Genomic DNA, 19,168 nt, shown 5'->3' with positions numbered 1-19,168 from the left:
TGGAGCCATTGCCTATAAAGGCACATCAATAAAAAAATTAGTTTGCACGAAATGCACAACTATCATTTCATTTATCTTAAACAAGCAAAGGCCAAACAATTTTGAATGGTGCATATTTCTTTTTACCAAATACAAGTGTCACCTTGCAATTAGAAAACAATCATACATCGGTGCATATGTCATTTTTGATGGAAGCTTGCTTGTGGAGCTTCTATGGAGGCTGGATCTTTGAGCTTCAATGAGGTCCTTCAATGGTGATTTTTCACCATAGAGATGCAGCGGAAGACAAAGGAGAAGAGGTGAGAGGAGGCGCCATCCATTAAGGAATAAGCCATGGAAAAAAGAGCTTCACCACCAAGATGAGCCTTGGATAAGAAGCTTGGAAGGATGCTTCAATGGAGGAAAAGAAAGAGGGAGAGAAAGAGAGAGGGGGGAGCACGAAATTGAAGGAAGAAAAAGGGAGAGAAGTTGAACTTTGAGTTGTGTCTCACAAGACTCTCATTCATCAAAGTTACAACAAGTGTTACACATGCTTCTATTTATAGACTAGGTAGCTTCCTTGAGAAGCTTTCTTGAGAAAACTTCCTTGAGAAGCTTCTTTGAGAAAACTTCCTTGAGAAGCTAGAGCTTAGCTACACACACCCCTCTCATAACTAAGCTCACCTCCTTGAGAAGCTTCCTTAAGAAGATTCCTAAAGAAGCTAGAGCTTAGCTACACATACCTCTCTAATAGCTAAGCTCACCTCCTTGAGATGAGAAGCTAGAGCTTAGCTACACACCCCCTATAATAACTAAGCTCACCCCCATGACAAAAAAAACATGAAAATAACAAAAAAAAGTCATTATTACAAAGAAAACTCAAAATGCCCCGAAATACAAGGCTAAAACCCTATACTACTAGAATGGCCAAAATACAAGGCCTAGACGAAGGAAAAACCTATTCTAATATTTTCAAAGATAAGCGGGCTCATACTTAGCCCATGGGCTCGAAATCTACCCTAAGGCTCATGAGAACCCTAGGGCCTTTCCTTGGATCTCTAGCCCAATCTACTTGGAGTCTTCTAGCCAATGCCCTTGCGGGGTAGGATTGCATCATTCCCTCCACCTTGGAATGGATTTGACCTTAAATCCCGAGGTTCTTCATACTCTGGGCTCCTTCCCTCAACACCTGTAAAAAGAACAAAAACACATGTATTAGTGGTGTTTGGTATGTTGAAGTAAGGTAAGTTCTGAAAACCCATTTCCTGGGCATCTTCCCATGAAGGAACATGGTTTCTCACCAACTCAATGAGTGGTGCTACAAGTATAGAAAAATATGGGACAAACCTTTTGTAAAAGTTTGTTAAGTCATGGAAGCCCCAAATTTTTCTTATACTTGGTGGAGTGAGCCACTCAGGAATGACCTTTATTCTTTTAGGGTTCATGGGAACCCGTTGATCACTATTTGAAAAATTAAGAAAAGTAACGCAATAAAACATACCTTTTTCTGTATTTTCATATTGATTATTCCTACCAAAAAGTATGACAAACCTAAGGTGTCCCATATGAGTACCTATGTTTGTATTGAAACTAAAAATAAGAACAAACCTACCTAATGGGTCCCTATGTACACACACCATGAAGATATTAGGTGTACGAGTGATTTTACAAAAGAGGGTTGCACCACTCAAAACATTCATCATACCACCTATTTTAGGGACTTGGTGCCTAATAATACCTATTTTGGGCACCAAAAAAGCACAAGGATTTAAGCTCTTGCGAACCAAACCCTCATCCAACAACTTCTTTATTTGAGGAAAAAACTCAAGCCCAAGAGGTGTGGCAATGCTAGCAAGTGTCTTTTTACAAAAGAGAAAATGTGGAGGTTGTCTAAGAGGGAAAGTTTCTTTAATGTTTGTCTTTATTGTAAAATGAGTTTCCTTCTTAGCTAACGTCTTGGAGGAGACACTTACCTCCTTACACTTCTCTTTAACCACTAATGGTTGTCCATCTTCTTGGGGGTAGATTTCTTCACTAGATTCTTCCCTTTTTGCTTCTTCACTTTCACTAGAGGAAGGTGAAGTAGTAGCCTCATCTTGGCTACTATAAATGTCTTGGCCCCTCATAATCATGGTTTTTGTGGTGGGGCATTGAGAAGTAATGTGTCCTCTTCCAAGACATTTAAAGCACTTTATAGAGCTAGTTTTCTCTTGCATACTAGCCTTAGGGGCTTGCTTTTCTATTGCCTTCCCCTTATCATCTTTGGGCTTAGAAGGTGTCACCCCTAAGATGCCTTGACCTTGGTCTTTCTTTGGATAAGAGTGAGAGCCATAAGATTTTGAAGTAGACTTCTTTTTAAGTTGTTGCTCTACCTTTATTTCCCAATCTAAGTTAGCCTCTACATTGTCCTTCCCATGGAAGTATGAGAGGTTAATGTTAGCCTCTTGAGGCTTTCTTTCATTTTCTCTTCTATGGGAGTGAGGTCTAAGATGTGACCTATGCCTTCCTTCGTAATAGTCACGAAGTTCTTCACTTAGGCTCTTGCAAGAGTTATGACTACTATAGGAGGCATGTTTTTCTCTTTTCATTTCTTTCATTATTTTTCTTCTTTCTTCCTCTCTTATTTTCTTTCTTTCATCTTGACTTATTTCTTCCACTCTTTTTTTTCCTTTTTCTTTTCTCTCTTGTTTTTCTTTCCATAACTTGAGGGAACTCAACTCATCTAAGATTCTAGATAAAGGGTCTTTATGACTAGTACCCTCGCCATTAACACTAGATGAATGATGACTCATGTTGGTTCCTAATTTGTGGTTCTTTCTTGTTGGAGGTTTGAAAACAAAAGGTAAAAGAAACTACGGTTGAAACTAGCCAAATAAACACTAAAAGAGGTGTGAAAGATAAGGTAAAAAAAAACTAATTGGTAAAATGCAAGCTATCTAGGCGGTTTGACAATGGAAGGTAAAAGAAATAAGCTATGAAAGTAAGCAAGAAATGTAAACTAGGTGAATCCTAAGAGTGTTTGGATGACCACATTCAAGGTTCCCAACAAAACACTTACTATCCTAAGTAAAAATTGCCTAAAATTATTACACACAAATGGAAGTTTGGTAACCTATTGGAGGCTCCCAACACACTTCCAATGAAAGGCCTTTTTGTTACAAAAACTTGAAAGCAATGAAGGTAAGTAAATTGAAAATTACAAAATTACAAAACGGTCCTCAATTTTGGTGGTTGTTCTCTCTTTGGTGATTCACTCAATTTGGAGTGCTTCTTAGTCCAATAGCTCTTAAGGTGGTTGGCCCCTTGCTTCTGGACTCAAATTCTTCAAGGGATGGCACCAATCCTCCTTCCAATTCCTATATGGCAACCCACAAACAAGGAAACAAAGAGACAAGCAATAACCAAAGACCAAAAAAAAAAAATGAAAGCTAAACCAATGGAGTTTTAACAAGACAATTTTTCAAGGATTATTCAACAATTAAAGCAATGAAAAGGACATAGAAGCAAGCTAGGACTCAAAGAGAAACTTAGAATGGCTCTAGAGTAGAGTAAAAAAAAACTGAAAAAAAAATGACTCAACAAAACTCTAGCTTTGGCACTTGTCTTCACACTAATTTTGAATTGAAATTTCCAATTATAGAATAAATTTTGAGCCAAAACAACAAGCACACTTCCCTTTCACTTTTTTTCCTGGATACTGATTTTTCTGCCAACTTGTGTGATTTTTATTACTTTTTCCTTTTATCCAAATCACTTAGTTCTTTTTTTATAACTTTTTTCAAGATGTCTAGAAAATTCAGTAAAAATTTCAGCTCAAAATTCGAAGTAACCAATTCTCAGTAATTTTTACAAGTTTGTATGTCCAAGTTGCCAGCACCAGCGATTTTTTTTAAGCATGGTATATTGATTGCCTTGGGCTTACTTTCAACCTTCCTATGTATGTTGAACTCACTAGGATTGTTTACCACAGTTTTAGGAGTTCAATATTCACTTAGGATCAAAATTTCAGCCAACAATTCAATCACCAAAACTCAAATTCACAATAGACACAATCATAAGGAAACCTAAAAGTTCAAGAAAAGGTTCACAATCAAAGACTCTCTAAGAATTTTGCATGAACATGTTAAGGACTAATTAACATGAAAGGTTTGACTCAAATCAACTAATAGGCTAAAAGAATTTCATGCACTCATGAAAAAATGAGTTAGACAAAGAAACAAGAAAAATAAAATTCAGCACAACATAAGAAATCTTATGTGACAAGTTTCATGACTAGACATGACTTCTATGACAAAACTACAATAGGTGAACAAGTCACTCTAGATTTTTGAGGTTTTCTTCTACTTTAATATTTTTGTAAGAATTTTATGGTTTAGGTTTCAGCCACAAAAAATAACAAGACAAAACTCAAAGGAACCTAAACTCAACACAATTCATGGTTCAAGAACAAGAACAAGAAATTTGAACCATAGAAAATCAAATCTAACTTCTATAGCAAGTTTAATCGGTGGAAACTCTAAAGAATCATGTTAACAACATTTAGAACAAGACATGTGAGGAGATACATGGAGAAAAATTAAGAAACAACAATGGAAGAGAAGGCAAAGAAAAAAAATTAATGGAGGTTTAAGGAGCACCTACTTGAAGCTCTTGTGCTCTGATACCACTTGATGGAAGCTTGCTTGTGGAGCTTCTATGGAGGCTGGATCTTTGAGCTTCAATGAGGTCCTTCAATGGTTATTTTTCACCATGGAGATGCAGCGGAAGACAAAGGAGAAGAGGTGAGAGGAGGCGCCATCCATTAAGGAATAAGCCATGGAAAAAAGAGCTTCACCACCAAGATGAGCCTTGGATAAGAAGCTTGGAAGGATGCTTCAATGGAGGAAAAGAAAGAGGGAGAGAAAGAGAGAGGGGGGAGCACGAAATTGAAGGAAGAAAAAGGGAGAGAAGTTGAACTTTGAGTTGTGTCTCACAAGACTCTCATTCATCAAAGTTACAACAAGTGTTACACATGCTTCTATTTATAGACTAGGTAGCTTCCTTGAGAAGCTTTCTTGAGAAAACTTCCTTGAGAAGCTTCTTTGAGAAAACTTCCTTGAGAAGCTAGAGCTTAGCTACACACACCCCTCTCATAACTAAGCTCACCTCCTTGAGAAGCTTCCTTAAGAAGATTCCTAAAGAAGCTAGAGCTTAGCTACACATACCTCTCTAATAGCTAAGCTCACCTCCTTGAGATGAGAAGCTAGAGCTTAGCTACACACCCCCTATAATAACTAGGCTCACCCCCATGACAAAAAAAACATGAAAATAACAAAAAAAAGTCATTATTACAAAGAAAACTCAAAATGCCCCGAAATACAAGGCTAAAACCCTATACTACTAGAATGGCCAAAATACAAGGCCTAGACGAAGGAAAAACCTATTCTAATATTTACAAAGATAAGCGGGCTCATACTTAGCCCATGGGCTCGAAATCTACCCTAAGGCTCATGAGAACCCTAGGGCCTTTCCTTGGATCTCTAGCCCAATCTACTTGGAGTCTTCTAGCCAATGCCCTTGCGGGGTAGGATTGCATCAATTTTATTATATATATTTTTTTAAAAGCATTTTAGCTACCCAGATGCAAGGTGCCTATCATAGTGTAGCAAGCTCAAACATTAGTCTAAATCCAAACAATCACTCTCACACATTTATGTAATTCATACATTTTGTATCCAAGACAAAGTTTAGATTTCTATGCCTAACTCATGCTCTTGGCATTTCAATCTAACAACCAAGTTGTTCGTACCTTCCAAATGATGGTTGTACATGCATAAACTCATTTCACAATTCAAATTTCACAATAACACATGCAACGGTCATTGAGGCATTTCATCGAACGATTGATGGGCGCATGTTCAAACATGTAAAAATGAGGAATCGAGAATAATATGACATGCCAATCCATAATAGGGTCAAAGGTAGGCCTAAGGCCATCCCTTGCAGCCCCCAATCAAACAATCAAACCATAGATTCACAAACAAATTGTCTCACAAAATTTGCAAAGAATATGACAACTAAAGCACCAAAATACCACAATGGAAAGCCAAAATTTGAAGGGAGATGGTACTTACTTGTAGGAGGTGAACGAAAATACAAAAAATGAAAGCAAAAGAGTGCAAAGGAGGAAGCTTGGGGCTTCTGGAAATGAGGGCACTCATAAGCTTTTGAAGGTGGTATGCTTTGGGGAAGAAATTAGGTGAAAATGGCTTCACCTCTCCCCCCTTTTAAATTTTTACATCAGACACACTCACCCAGGCGAGCTAAATTTTTTTTTTTTTTTTTACAAAATTGTGTTATTCATTGTTATATTTCTTCTAAAAATCCTATAATTGCATATAAGCTTAGGAGAATTCAGGATATAATTCAAGGAAACAAACAAGCATAAAACAGGAAATTAAAGAGCAAAGTTAGAGATACTAGACTGCCTCATAGGAGCACTTCTTTAACATCTTTAGCCGGACGCAGGTTGATGATCAATCGATCATGGGCCTAGCACCTGTTCGTACCTACCCCAAAGATTGAACAAAGAAAGTGGCATCATGCAAATGTGAAACAATACTACACGATGCATGCATTACCTTTCACTTACCCTTATTGCTTATCTCAAATTGGTGTGGTGTTGACCATCACTCAAAATGACTCTTTATTCATCCTCTGATTTGCAGGATCCCAGATGACAAGATGGAAATGCATGCATGTTTATGATTGAACGTTAAATGCAACAATTAAACAGGTATTAACGTGTTCAATTTTACTTAAACGCTTACAGCACCCGTTGATCGAGCCAAATGGCTCCGGATTCAATGGGCAAGATTGTGAGTGTATGTTCTTAAGGACAATAAGAAGTAAAAGACACACCATAGGAGGTTGAGATGCAAATCATTAACCCTTATTTATTAATGTTGCGATTATGGTTTACAAAAGATTTTAAGACTTGGAGATCCCAATGAGTCCTCAGGGAATAGTCACACGTTGAGCCTTCTAGCTGCCCTAGGTGTTATGCGTAATATCGCTTGACGATATCGGAGTTCATAGGCGAAGGCAATTCTTCATCATCCATGCTTGAAAGCAACAATGCTCCTCCCGAAAAAGCCTTCTTCACAACAAAAGATCCTTCATAATTCGGAGCCTACTTCCCTTTGTATTCCTTTTGAGCCTGTGATACTTTCTTTAAGACAAGATCTCCCTTGCTGAACTTGTGCGGGCGCACCTTCTTTTCAAAAGCATTCTTCACTCGGCTTTGATACAGTCGTCCATGGCTCATGGCGGCTAACATCTTACCTTCTATAAGATTCAATTGATCAAAGCGAGTTTGGGCCTATTCTGATTCTTCCAACCCGAATTCGCCTAAAATTCTCAAAAAAGGAACCTCTACCTCAAACGGGAGCACAACCTCCATCCTGTACACCAAAGAGGAAAAGTTTGCCCCAGTCGATGTGTGCACCGAAGTTCGATAACCATGCAATGCAAAGGGAAGCATCTCGTGCCAATCCTTGTATGACACGGTCATCTTCTGAACTATCTTCTTTATATTCTTATTAGCAGCCTCAACTGCCCCATTCATCTTGGGCCTGTAAGGCATAGAATTATGGTGTTGGATCTTGAAATCCTCACACATTTCCTTCATCATCTTGTTGTTCAGATTGGTGGCATTATCGGTGATAATCTTCTTGGGCAACCCATACTGGCAAATTATCTCTTTTTTTATTAACCTAATCACCACACTCCTATCACACTAGTGTATGAAGCTACTTCGACCCATTTGGTGAAGTAGTCAATGGCAACTAAGATGAAGCGATGTCCATTTTTAGCCTTGGCCTCAATAGCTCCGATCACGTCTATACCCCACATAGAGAGCGGTCAAGGTGCTACCAAGACGCTCAAAGGTATGGGTGGAGCATTGACATTATCAGCAAAGGCCTGGAACTTGTGGCATTTCCTCACATGGATGCAACAATCTTTCTCCATAATGAGCCAGTAATACCCTGCTCTTAGAATCTTTCGGGCCATGGCATGTACGTTGGCATGTGTTCCAAAGGATCCCTCATGCACCTCTACCAGTATTTGCTTAGCCTCCCTGGCATCCACACACCGAAGCAACACCATGTCATGGTTCTTCTTGGTGTGGCTTCACTTCCCTGTCTTCTTGCTCGACTATTCTTTTCAACTCTAGAGGAAGCCCCCAATCCTCATCTTCCCCATCCTCAGCTTGATTTATTAGTTGCTCAAAATCAACATTCGGGTCCTTGGTATCACTACTTTCACAAGACGCATTGTTGGATCTGTATCATTTAATCGCAACAAAAATAAATATGCAGAAGAATGAAAATAGACGAAAGTGAAAGAACAAATGAAGAAGGGTTGTGTATTTATAATTTCATGGGAACAAAAGACATGCTCAAACAGGAAGCAAACCCTAAAGCCTAGGCCCAGCAATAGGGTTGGAACTAAAAAATTACATTAATTTGCTATGGAAATCCCAGGTTGTTTAACGACTTGCCAATTCCTCAATTCGAACTCTGGAGGACATGGCTGCACCCAAATTGGTTGGACCGGACTTGAGGGGTTTCTTCGTGTATCACGGCAACCCATCCCTCGCACATCCATCCCACACTGACAAAGCTTTCATCAATGTGACAAAAGGGAATTCTTCCCACTTGTAGCCCTTGTGGCTGACTCGTGCCTCTCTCCCTCCTTTCTAGGGTGATCCTCCTCATGTCGGCGTGCATAGGTTCGTATCCCAGCCCAAACCTTTCGCGATTCTGTGTGAACTCTACTAGACATGCTATGCCATTTCCGTTCTGGCCCAAACCCATTTCAGGCTCATATCCGTGCCCCAACATCACCCAAGCTACCATCAACGCGGCACCAGATGAGTGCGGTTGTACTGGGGGAGACTCCACCTAAGCATTGCTCACAACTTCCAATGCCTGAAAGAACGTTTCCAAGGACTCCTCCACAGCCTCCTCATAAGGCGTGGAAGAAGGACAACTCACAAGTATATCTTCTTCTCCTGAAACTATAATCAATTGCCCCTCCACCACAAACTTTAACTTCTGGTGTAGCGTTGACAGGACCACCCCAATCGAATGAATCCAAGGCCGGCCTAATAAGCAGCTATAGGCAGGATTTATGTACATTACTTGAAAGGTAATTTAGCACACGTAGGGCCTGATTTGAATCGGGATATCGATCACCCCCCTTACATCCCAGCGACTGTCGTCAAAAACCCGCACTACCATGGAGCTTGGTCTTAGGTGTGATGCATTAAAAGGTAGCTTGTCCAAAGTAGCCTTGGGCATGACATTGAGGGAAGAGCCATTGTCAATAAGCACTTTGGCCACTATGTGGTCCAAACATTTGACAGATACATGCAAGGCTCTGTTGTGTCCCCTACCCTCGACGGGTATTTCTTCATCGGCGAATGTGAGGTAGTTGTTGGCCATGATGTTGTTGATTATACCTCCGAAACCCTCCACTGATATGTCTTGTGCTACGTGGGCTTCATTCAAAATCTTGACCAATAACGCTCGATGAGGCTCGTAGTTTATAAGGAGCCCCAACAGAGAGATCCTAGTTGGGGTTTTGTTTAGTTGTTCAATCACCTTGAACTCACTCTGTTGGATGATTCTCAAGAACTCGGTTGCTTCTTCAGTGAATATTCCCATTTTGCTGAAATCATCCCCTTTCTTGGCAAACCTTCAAACTAGGACCTCGTCGTTCGAGGTCAGGCTCGTCTTATTGCTCTTGCCCACCTCCACCTTTGATTTCCCTTTTGGGTCTTTGGACCGTGCTGGTAGTTCAGGTGCTGCAATGATCCGCCCGCTACGAATCATGCCACTCATACCAGATATGTTTGTGACCTTAGTGGAGGATAGATCATCCATAACATGTACGATGGACGCGTCCTTCCTTCCGTCGGACCCTTGTGCAACATACTTCCACAGCACCACCTTATCACTTTTGTAAGGGAAAGGCGTAGGCTTCTTAACTAGGATGGGCTGGAAACCTCGGGGCTTCTGTGTGGCAACATCCCTAGTGCAGTGGATCACCAATGGCTTGGGCTTGCTCGGGCTTTTATCAACCGACTGCATGCGCACATCCCCTTCCCCTTTTCTTGCCCTACAAACTTCAATTAGGCCTTTATCCATCATCCCTTGTAGCAACTCTTTCGCCATTGGATAGGTCTCCATATCATGTGATGCCCCCAGATGTATTAAACAAGAATCTCCCTAGTCCCCGTCAAGGCAAATCATCCCAGCTTTGCGCAGTGCTTCCAAAATGAACCTCCTAGAGGTTAAGATGCCCTCTATCTGCTTCAGCCCCTGAGGCTCCCACTCTTCCACTGTGTTAACTGTCAAGCCTCCATGACTGGTGAGAGCATTAGTCCTTATATTTGGGCTATCCTCTTGAAATGTCAGCCATCCCGCGTCAATCAAGCTCTGTACCTTATGCTTGAAGGACACGCATTGCTCAATAGAATGCCCCAGAACACCCCCGTGATATGCACAAGTTGCATTGGGATTGTACCATCAGGGGAAGGGAGACTAGTAGATCTTCCCGAGGTTCACCACAACCATCTAGTTGCTAATCAAAGATGGTAGTAGATCAGCATAAGGCATGGGTATCAGCGTGAACTCAGAGGGCTTTCTTTCCGGGAAATTCCTCCTCGGGTTTGTGTTTGTCTTGGGATTGGTGTTTTCTAGCGGGTAAGGATTGTGTGGGAAACGAATTTTGTGGGGGAGGCCTTTCTGGTTGAGTGGGAAATCTTTGTTGGACAGGCACCTGTCGCAACCTTCCCTTCGGAGGGAGGGTGACGCGTGACTCGCGTGTGCGTCTTCCAAGAAAGGAATACGCGCGGAGTTGCCACCAACGTTTATTTGAGGAAAACGTCGGAAAAACCGGAAAAGACGTGGTCTACGAACATTAAGTGAAAGGTTCGAGAGTTGTATTTACGCACGGGGAAGGTATTAGCACCCCACACGTCCGTCACAAAAGATGGCAACCTTTAATCAAATGTGCAAATATGACTTCAGTTTTTGTTATTTTCCCTTTTTACGTTCTTATGTCTTTTTATGCCTTTTTATATTTTTATCTTTTTGTGGTGGACAAGGGTGTTTCCCTTTGCTCCTACGTATTCCTCAATTGTGATAAGAAAATCAGACCTACGTAGTTCTTTGAGAACTAAGCGTTGGTTAAGTTATTTTTTATCCTTTTTTGCAAGATATGTTTTTATTGAATGAAAGGTCATTTAAGGCGTTGGACCATTAAACAATCTTTTGATTCTTTTTGAAAAGAGAGAGAACATTAAGGCATTGGACCATTAATGATCTCTTTATTTTTGAAAGAGGTAATAAAGCTACATGTTGATTTTAGGCCTTTTAGAAATCTACATTTAACCAATAAAAGCGGAAAAGACCATTTCAAGGCGTTGGACCTTAAAAATGGCTTTTTTAGCTGATGACAAAAGCTTGACTTATGAATTGATTTTAGCCTTAGTTTCACTTTGGTTATTAGTCAATTCGATTAAGAAAGAAAAATCCCAAAGGAAAACGTTTGATTGATCTTTTTGATTATTTTACTAAAAGATATTTTATATTATTATATTATTATTTTGCCTCTTTTTGGTTTTAAGATGTGGTTATGGCATGACCGAACGGTCGGATTTCATTTTAACAGAAATTAAAGGATGTTACAATACGAATGATCGGTGGAAATTTATTTTATTTTTTGATTTGGCGAGAAAATGACTTAAATAAATGACTAAAGCACGTCAAAACGGGGTACGGAAAGTAAATGAAATGAAAATAAAAGCATGCGAAACAAATGAGGACCACTAAGGGTACATAGAATGAATTGAAAAGTTCGATTTCGGGAACTTACCGGTTGAAGACCGAAGAACAACGAAGAACGAACGAAGAATGACAAAGAACGGTTGAAAATCTTCGCGAAATCACCCACGGAAACGTTACTGAAGCGTTACGGAAGCGCCTCGGCTTGGATTTTCTTCACGGAAACAATTTTTCTCACTAATTTTAAGTGATTCTCAGATACCAGGAGGGTTGAGCATTTTTGTTCTTCCCTCCTCCCCCTATTTATAGGAAAATGAGGGAGGAGCTTGCCACCCAGCTTGCCCAGGCGAGCTAGGTTGCTTCCTCCTGAAGGCACCGCCTTCTGGAGAACTTCCTGGAAGGCCCAAGTGGGCCTGGTTGCTATATGCACCCCCTGTTTACAAAATACACCCCTTTGCCTTTTTTTTTGCTAATTCTTTTTTCGTAACGTTACAGAATTTTACGAATTTTGCAATGATACTCGTTTTCTTTCCGTAATGTTACGAAACCTTACGGATTACGTAATCATCCCTTTTTTGGCTTCCAGAATGTTACAGAACTTCACAAATTGTGCATTAACACTTCCTTTTGACTTTCGACATGTCACAGAACTTTATGGATTGTGCAACAATGCTTTCTTTTGACTTCTGGCATGTCACGGAACTTCACGGATTGCCTAACGATGGGTGGCAAGTACCTCGAAGTGGTCAAACGAGGGTCGCATCCCAACAAATAGATGGTCCCCGGACAAAATTAGGGTATGTCAGTTGCCCCTCTTTACTTGTCTTTTACTGGAGATAAAAGGGAAGTAAAGATAAGACACTAATTTCGTTCGAGCGAAACACCATTCGGTCGGTGAATCTCCCTGCCAATGGAACCTGCAAAAATTTTGAAAGTGATCAGTACCGACGACCAACATCATCCAGATACTGTCGAATTCGTTCCTCTTGGTTGACACACGGCGCAGAATGACCATAATTTGTCTCTGCGTGCCACCGAACACAATCGCCTCTGGATGGCAAAAAGGTGTGGGGAATGACCATAATTTGTCTTTGCCCACCTCTCGACTTACTATCCTTGAATGACAAAGGGCGCAGAATGACCATAATTTGTCTCTGCACGTTTATCACTCAACTTGCTGCTCCTGAATGACAAAGGGCACAGAAGACGATGTTAGTCTCTACGCGTTTATCACTCATCGAGTCTTACAGATAGCCAAAGCGTGCGGATGATCGTAATTTGTCTCTGCCTGTCATCGGGCCCACCGCCTCTGGATGACAAAAGTAAAAATGTGGGGGACCAAATGGTTTCCGCATGTCATCGGGCCCGCCGCCTCTGGATGACAAAAGGTGAAAAGTGCGGGACCAAATGGTTCCCGCATGTCATCGGGCCCGCCGCCTCTGGATGACTAAAGGCGTAGAAGACGACATTAGTCTCTGCGTGCCATCGGACACGACTGTGTCTGAATAGCGAAAAGGTGTGCGAAATGACCATAATTTGTCACCGCATGTCATCGGGTCTGCCGCCTTTGGATGACAAAAGGCGCAGAAGACAACGTTAGTCTCTGCGTGCCATTGGACACGACTGTGTCTGAATGGCAAAAAGGTGTGCGGAATGACCATAATTTGTCTCTGCATGTCATCGGGCCTGCCACCTCTGGATGACAAAAGGCGCAGAAGACGACGTTAGTCTCTGCGTGCCATCAGACACGACTGTGTCTGAATGGCGAAAAGGTGTATGGAATGACCATAATTTGTCTCCGCATGTCATCGGGTCCGCTGCCTCTGGATGACAAAAGGGTGCAGAAGACGATGTTAGTCTCTGCGTGCCATCAGACATGACTGTGTCTGAATGGCGAAAAGGTGTGTGGAATGACCATAATTTGTCTCCACATGTCATCGGGCCCACCACCTCTGGATGACAAAAGGGCGCATAAGACGATGTTTGTCTCTGCGCGTCACATGACCCCAGGGTCAGTATGACAGAGATTGTGGGGCGACCGACAAAAGTGAGGCTCTTGCTCCTACGTATCCTCAATGAGGAACTCAGTCCTACGTAGCTCTGGATAACCTGTGAGACTAAAATAGTCTTGGTGTTTTCTTTACTAAAAATACGAACATGCTTTAGTAAAGAGACAAAACTTCCAACTGATCAGAGCAACATATGATTTTTTGGATGAAATGTGTCTACCGGGGAAGGAGAGTATGCTGATGAAATCTTCTCATAACCATAAATGAGATTTTGGATGTTAGCATTTTGTTTCTAAATGACCATTTAGAGGGAACACTGGGTTCAACAAAATAGAAGAAAATCACTCAAAGTGTATCAATCTCACACGGGTAAGTGTTTCATCCTAATTCTGAACCATAGATATGTCATGACTCGATTTTGCAAATCATTTCCTATCAAATCAAAGATTACATGCGTGATCATGGATCAATAGGACTTTTTCTTGGGAATGGTTTGTTTTCTTGAGGGAACTTTGGCTTTGAGTATTCTTGGCCTTTTCCTTTTCTGTTTTTGTTTAGTGTGAGGTGAACAAGCCACCAACGCACAAGATTTTGGTTGGCAATCGAAGGGAGAAGACCACTTTAGGTTGTGGTTTCCTTTCTTTTTTACTTCGTGGTAACTCTGTATTTGTTCAGATATTGTCTGGTCCAAAGACCTTTCTGTATATTTCTTTTGTTTTCTTCCGATCCTTGATCGGGAATTTTCTTTCCTTTCTTTTTTTTCTTTCTCTCAATCTTTGATTGGGAATTTTCTCTTCTTGTTTTCTCCCACGCTTTTGATTGGAAACTTTTCTCTTTTTTTTTGTTTTCTTCCGAGGGCAAGGATTGACATTCTCACCCTAGGTCAAGGTTTATGGCAAGTTGGGATTTTGGCTCAAGGCTTGTAGAACGACTGGACATGATATATGTCAGGGTTTGGTTTGGTTCAAGGATAAAAGGGGATGTCCCACATTATTTCCATGACACAAATGCAACAATGATGATTTGGAAATTTTATGCAAAACTAGTCATGCATGCACCTACGTGGACACTCAAGTGTCAAACTTTTATGGTCATGTGATGCTAGGGCTCATGATTCATTTTCTCTACTTTAGTCAACCCAGTGTTTCCAAAATATGTTCTTTTATCAATTCATGCATTCATCCGAGTCTATTTCGGGTGTTCGAAAAAAACTTTCACAGCATTCATCCTTCAGGTGTATACACATTTTTTTCAAAAACTGGTTATGATCAGTGAAAGAAAAGTTGGAAGTTATCTCTTTTCACAAGCATGTTGTTTTCTAGCTAGACAATTTTTTTTCTTTTTTTTTCTTCCTTCTTTTTTCTTTTCTTACTTGTTCTCTTTTCCTTTTTCTCTTTTTTTTTTCCTTTTTTAAGTTATTTATCATTTGTTCATTTCCTCCCTCTTTTTTTTCTTTTTCTCTCTGAAATGGTTGTGCGGACGAGGGCGCACACTACCTACTTACGTCTAACCACATGGTAAACAAAAAATGCACGAAATGGTAAGTCGCAAAAATGGTGACGAAATAACTGAGAGCCATAACGCCAAAAATTTCTAACAGAAACGAACAACAATAATAATAGTAATGTTAGTAACCATGTGAACAAAAACAGAAAATAGTAATGTCAACATCAATATAGACAATAATAGAAAATGTCAATAGCCAACTAACAAAAAACAATAATGTCAAAAAAAAGTGCGGTGACCTCAGTCACGTGGCTCTGCTTCCTCCCAAGAAACCGAGCAAGTCTGTCATCTCTTCATCCATGCGGGCCTCCTCTGCATTGCCGGGAGCTCCTGCAGGCGCCTCGGGCTAATCTCCGGGCCATGCGACCTCAGCCCTAAACTGATCTGGAGTAGGGCACGCAAAAGGAGCGAAACCCTGTCCCTGCTGACTGAGGTTGAGCTGGTAGAGACACTCATGTATCTGCACCTGCCCCCGGTGGTTGACCGCCTACTGGCGAACCAAGTGCTGTAGATACCGCTCCATGCCTAATGACCCAACGGGATCAGCCTGATGAGGTAGTGGCGGTGCGTCTGCGGCCTGAGGTGTATCACCCTGCTCCTGCCTAGGCGTGCAATACTTCTTAATGAAGGCCAGGATGATCGACGGTCGGATCGCCTTACTAGGAGTGACGCGAACCCCGAATGACTGGTAGAGGCCCGTGATCAATGCCGGAAACCCCAGGGCCATGTTAGACTTATCCAGGTCTAGAGAGTGCCTGGTGGGTGGCATACCTACAAATAAATAGATGGCGTCAGCAATCAACTGAGCCACGTGAACGCTCATTCGTGTTAGGATGGCATACACCAGCTGACACTTCGGTAGAGAGAGATCGGAGTTATGATCACTAAGCAAGACATTGCTGAGCAGCAATGTCATCCACATCTGGGTCAAGGTGGTCATGCTGGTGCGCATGATCCGCACCCGCCTCCCTGCAGCGGTCCGGGCGAAATCCTGCCCCGGTGTGCATAATAGCTAGGCAATGGCCTCCTCGTCGAACCCATCGGCCCTGTTCCTCCTCTGATTAAACTCGCACTCCTAGCCTTCCTCCAACACTAGCGGGTCACCTAGGAACTGGTTGAGGGCATCTGCGTCAAAGGGAATCCACTGATCCCTCACCCATGACCACATGTCTCGCACTCCCTCTTCTGTGGGCCAAGCATTAGCATAAAACTCCAGGACTATATCAGGGTCAAACTTAGCCATGGGAGTCACCAGTGACGTCCAATGTCGGCGAGCTATCTCCTCCTGAAAATCTGTGTACTCATCATCCCTGAGCCGGACGCGTCTCTCTTTGTGGAACGACCATCCTTTGATGGCCTCGAAGCGCTGCTAGTGCTCGGCGCTCCTGAAACGGTGGCTATCAAACTCGGGGGCGGCACTGGTCCCTTCAACTACAGCGTCCTTCCTAGATCTCTTCGCGGAAAGCTTTTTCGAAGCCATTTCCTGCGGGGACAAACATTTGGAAAGTTAATTTACAAGGAAATACCAATCATTACGAACAAGAGCCAAACAACACTTATATGGTGCGAGTGTCAACATGCACTGTACAAAACAATCACATTGGGGCATGTGCTATTTTATGACACATATCTATATACATGCATTTACACACACACACATAAATTTTTTTGGTGAAAGGCATTTTATGACACATATCCATGTATGTTTTTGACAAGCATTTCCATGCTACATCCCACATATACGCACATTTTTTGAAAGGCTCCTTATGCTACCTACTCACAAATATACATATTTTGAAAGGCATTTTTACGCTACCTATCCAACATATACACATTTTGAAAGGCATTTTTTGCTATATATTCATCATATATATTATTGAAAAGGTATTTTTTGCCATATATTCACACACTTTGCAAGGCACTTTCATGCTATATATTCATCATATATACTATTGAAAAGGTATTTTTTGCCATATATTCACACACTTTGCAAGGCACTTTCATGCTATATATTCAACATATTTGCATACCACTGAAAGGTATTTTTCATGCTACCTAGGTGCAAGGTACTCCTCATGAGGCAGCAAATTCAAATTCTAGTTAAAAACCTCACAAACATGTTCTAATATTCATGCATCTTTTACATTCAAAACCAAAAACTTAGATTCCTAGGCATAAGTCATGCTTTTGGCACTTTAGTCTAGCTTCTACAAAACTTCCCATACACTCACAATGGCAGCCATATGTACATAATTCGTTCCACAAGCTAAGTTCCACAAAATCATGTGCAAATGCCATTGAGGCATTTCACCGAACACTTGGTGGGCGCATATTTAGGCATGAAAATCAAGGGAATGGGGGCAATGTGGCATGCCCCATTACTCCAGAATACAACCTAGGCCTAAGGCCATCCCCTACAACCCCTCAATTCAACGAAAACAAGCAACAATCCAAGGATAAATCCCTCACGTTTTTTAGCAAATACATGCAACTTAGAGCACCAAAATACACCAATGGAAAGCTAGAGAGCCCAAGAATGAGGTACTTACTTGTTGGAGATGAATAATAGTGCAAAATGGAATAAAAAATGTGAAAAATGGTGACCTAAGGGCTGCAAAACTCGTGAATCCCGTGAGCCTTCATTTTTTGAATGAAGGGGGAGAGTTTTTGGGTGTAGAAAACTTCCCCCTCCCCCTTTTTAACCACCTTCGTGCAGGGGTTGCTCGCCCAAGCGAGCTCAGCTCGCACAAGTGAGCTAACCTGCATTTTTTTTTGGGGTATCAAATAAGTACGGCTTCCTACGGGTCGGCGTTCGCTTACTCGAACCCCCTCAGGGTAGATTAAGAATCCAATATTAACTTTAAAGACACAACATTAATAATTACTGGGAATTTAAAGGATACTAGGTTGCCTTGCAATGGCGCTTTCCGTTTGTCCAGAGCTGGGCAAGGGACGACGATCTATCGGTCGTGACCCTAGCCTCTACTTGCGTCCGTCCCTAAGTACCTCAAAGCAGGAAACGACATTGCACAGCAAATTGTGGCCGCGTTACCATTTTACCTTGATTGGTTTCTGCCTTCAGCTTCGTCCCGGCATCTGACCACTGCCTAAGACGATTCTGCCCCTGTTATCACAAAATATGCATGTGTATGCGTATGCATGAGTGTTTTCAAATGCAATAATCTTTTTAGTGAAAGCAGGTTAGGTTCAGTTATAATTAAGCGCTTGGGGCATCCCGTGGACTGAGCAAAAAGGCTCAGGTTATCACAAACTGCACATGGTTTAAAGCACAAAGTGAGGATTGAAGCCTCAAACTCATGTTCTCTTCTTTTAAAAGACTGTGACGAGAAATATACAGCAGACAGGAATCCCTGGGGGAAACCACGCAAAAATAAAAGAACATGCAGCGATATCCTCAATTGCCCCAGATTCTAAGCATAGTATCCCTTGACAACATTAGAGTTCACAGGCGAGGGTAGCTCCTTGCCATCCATGTTGGTAAGCACCAGGGCCCCTCCAGAAAAAGCCCTTTTCACAACGAAAGGTCCTTCGTAGTTCGGGGCCCACTTCCCTCGATTATCTTTAACAGCGAGGGACATCTTTTTCAGCAGAAGGTCCCCCTCATGGAACTTGCACAAGCGCACCTTCTTGTCGAACGCGTTCTTCATTCTTTGTTGATACAGGCGCCCTTGGCTCATGGCCGTCAAGTGCTTACCTTCAATAAGATTGAGTTGGTCGTAGCGTGTTTGAGCCCACTCCGATTCTTCTAAGCCTGATTCTGCTAGTATCCTCTGGGAAGGGATCTCTACTTCAAATGGGAGTACCGCTTCCATTCCATAA

The sequence above is a fragment of the Glycine soja genome, chromosome 1 (genome assembly GCF_004193775.1).
Source record: "Glycine soja cultivar W05 chromosome 1, ASM419377v2, whole genome shotgun sequence".
Classification (NCBI taxonomy): domain Eukaryota; kingdom Viridiplantae; phylum Streptophyta; class Magnoliopsida; order Fabales; family Fabaceae; genus Glycine; species Glycine soja.
The sequence above is the reverse complement of the archived record's forward strand: the minus strand, read 5'-3'. Positions refer to the sequence as shown.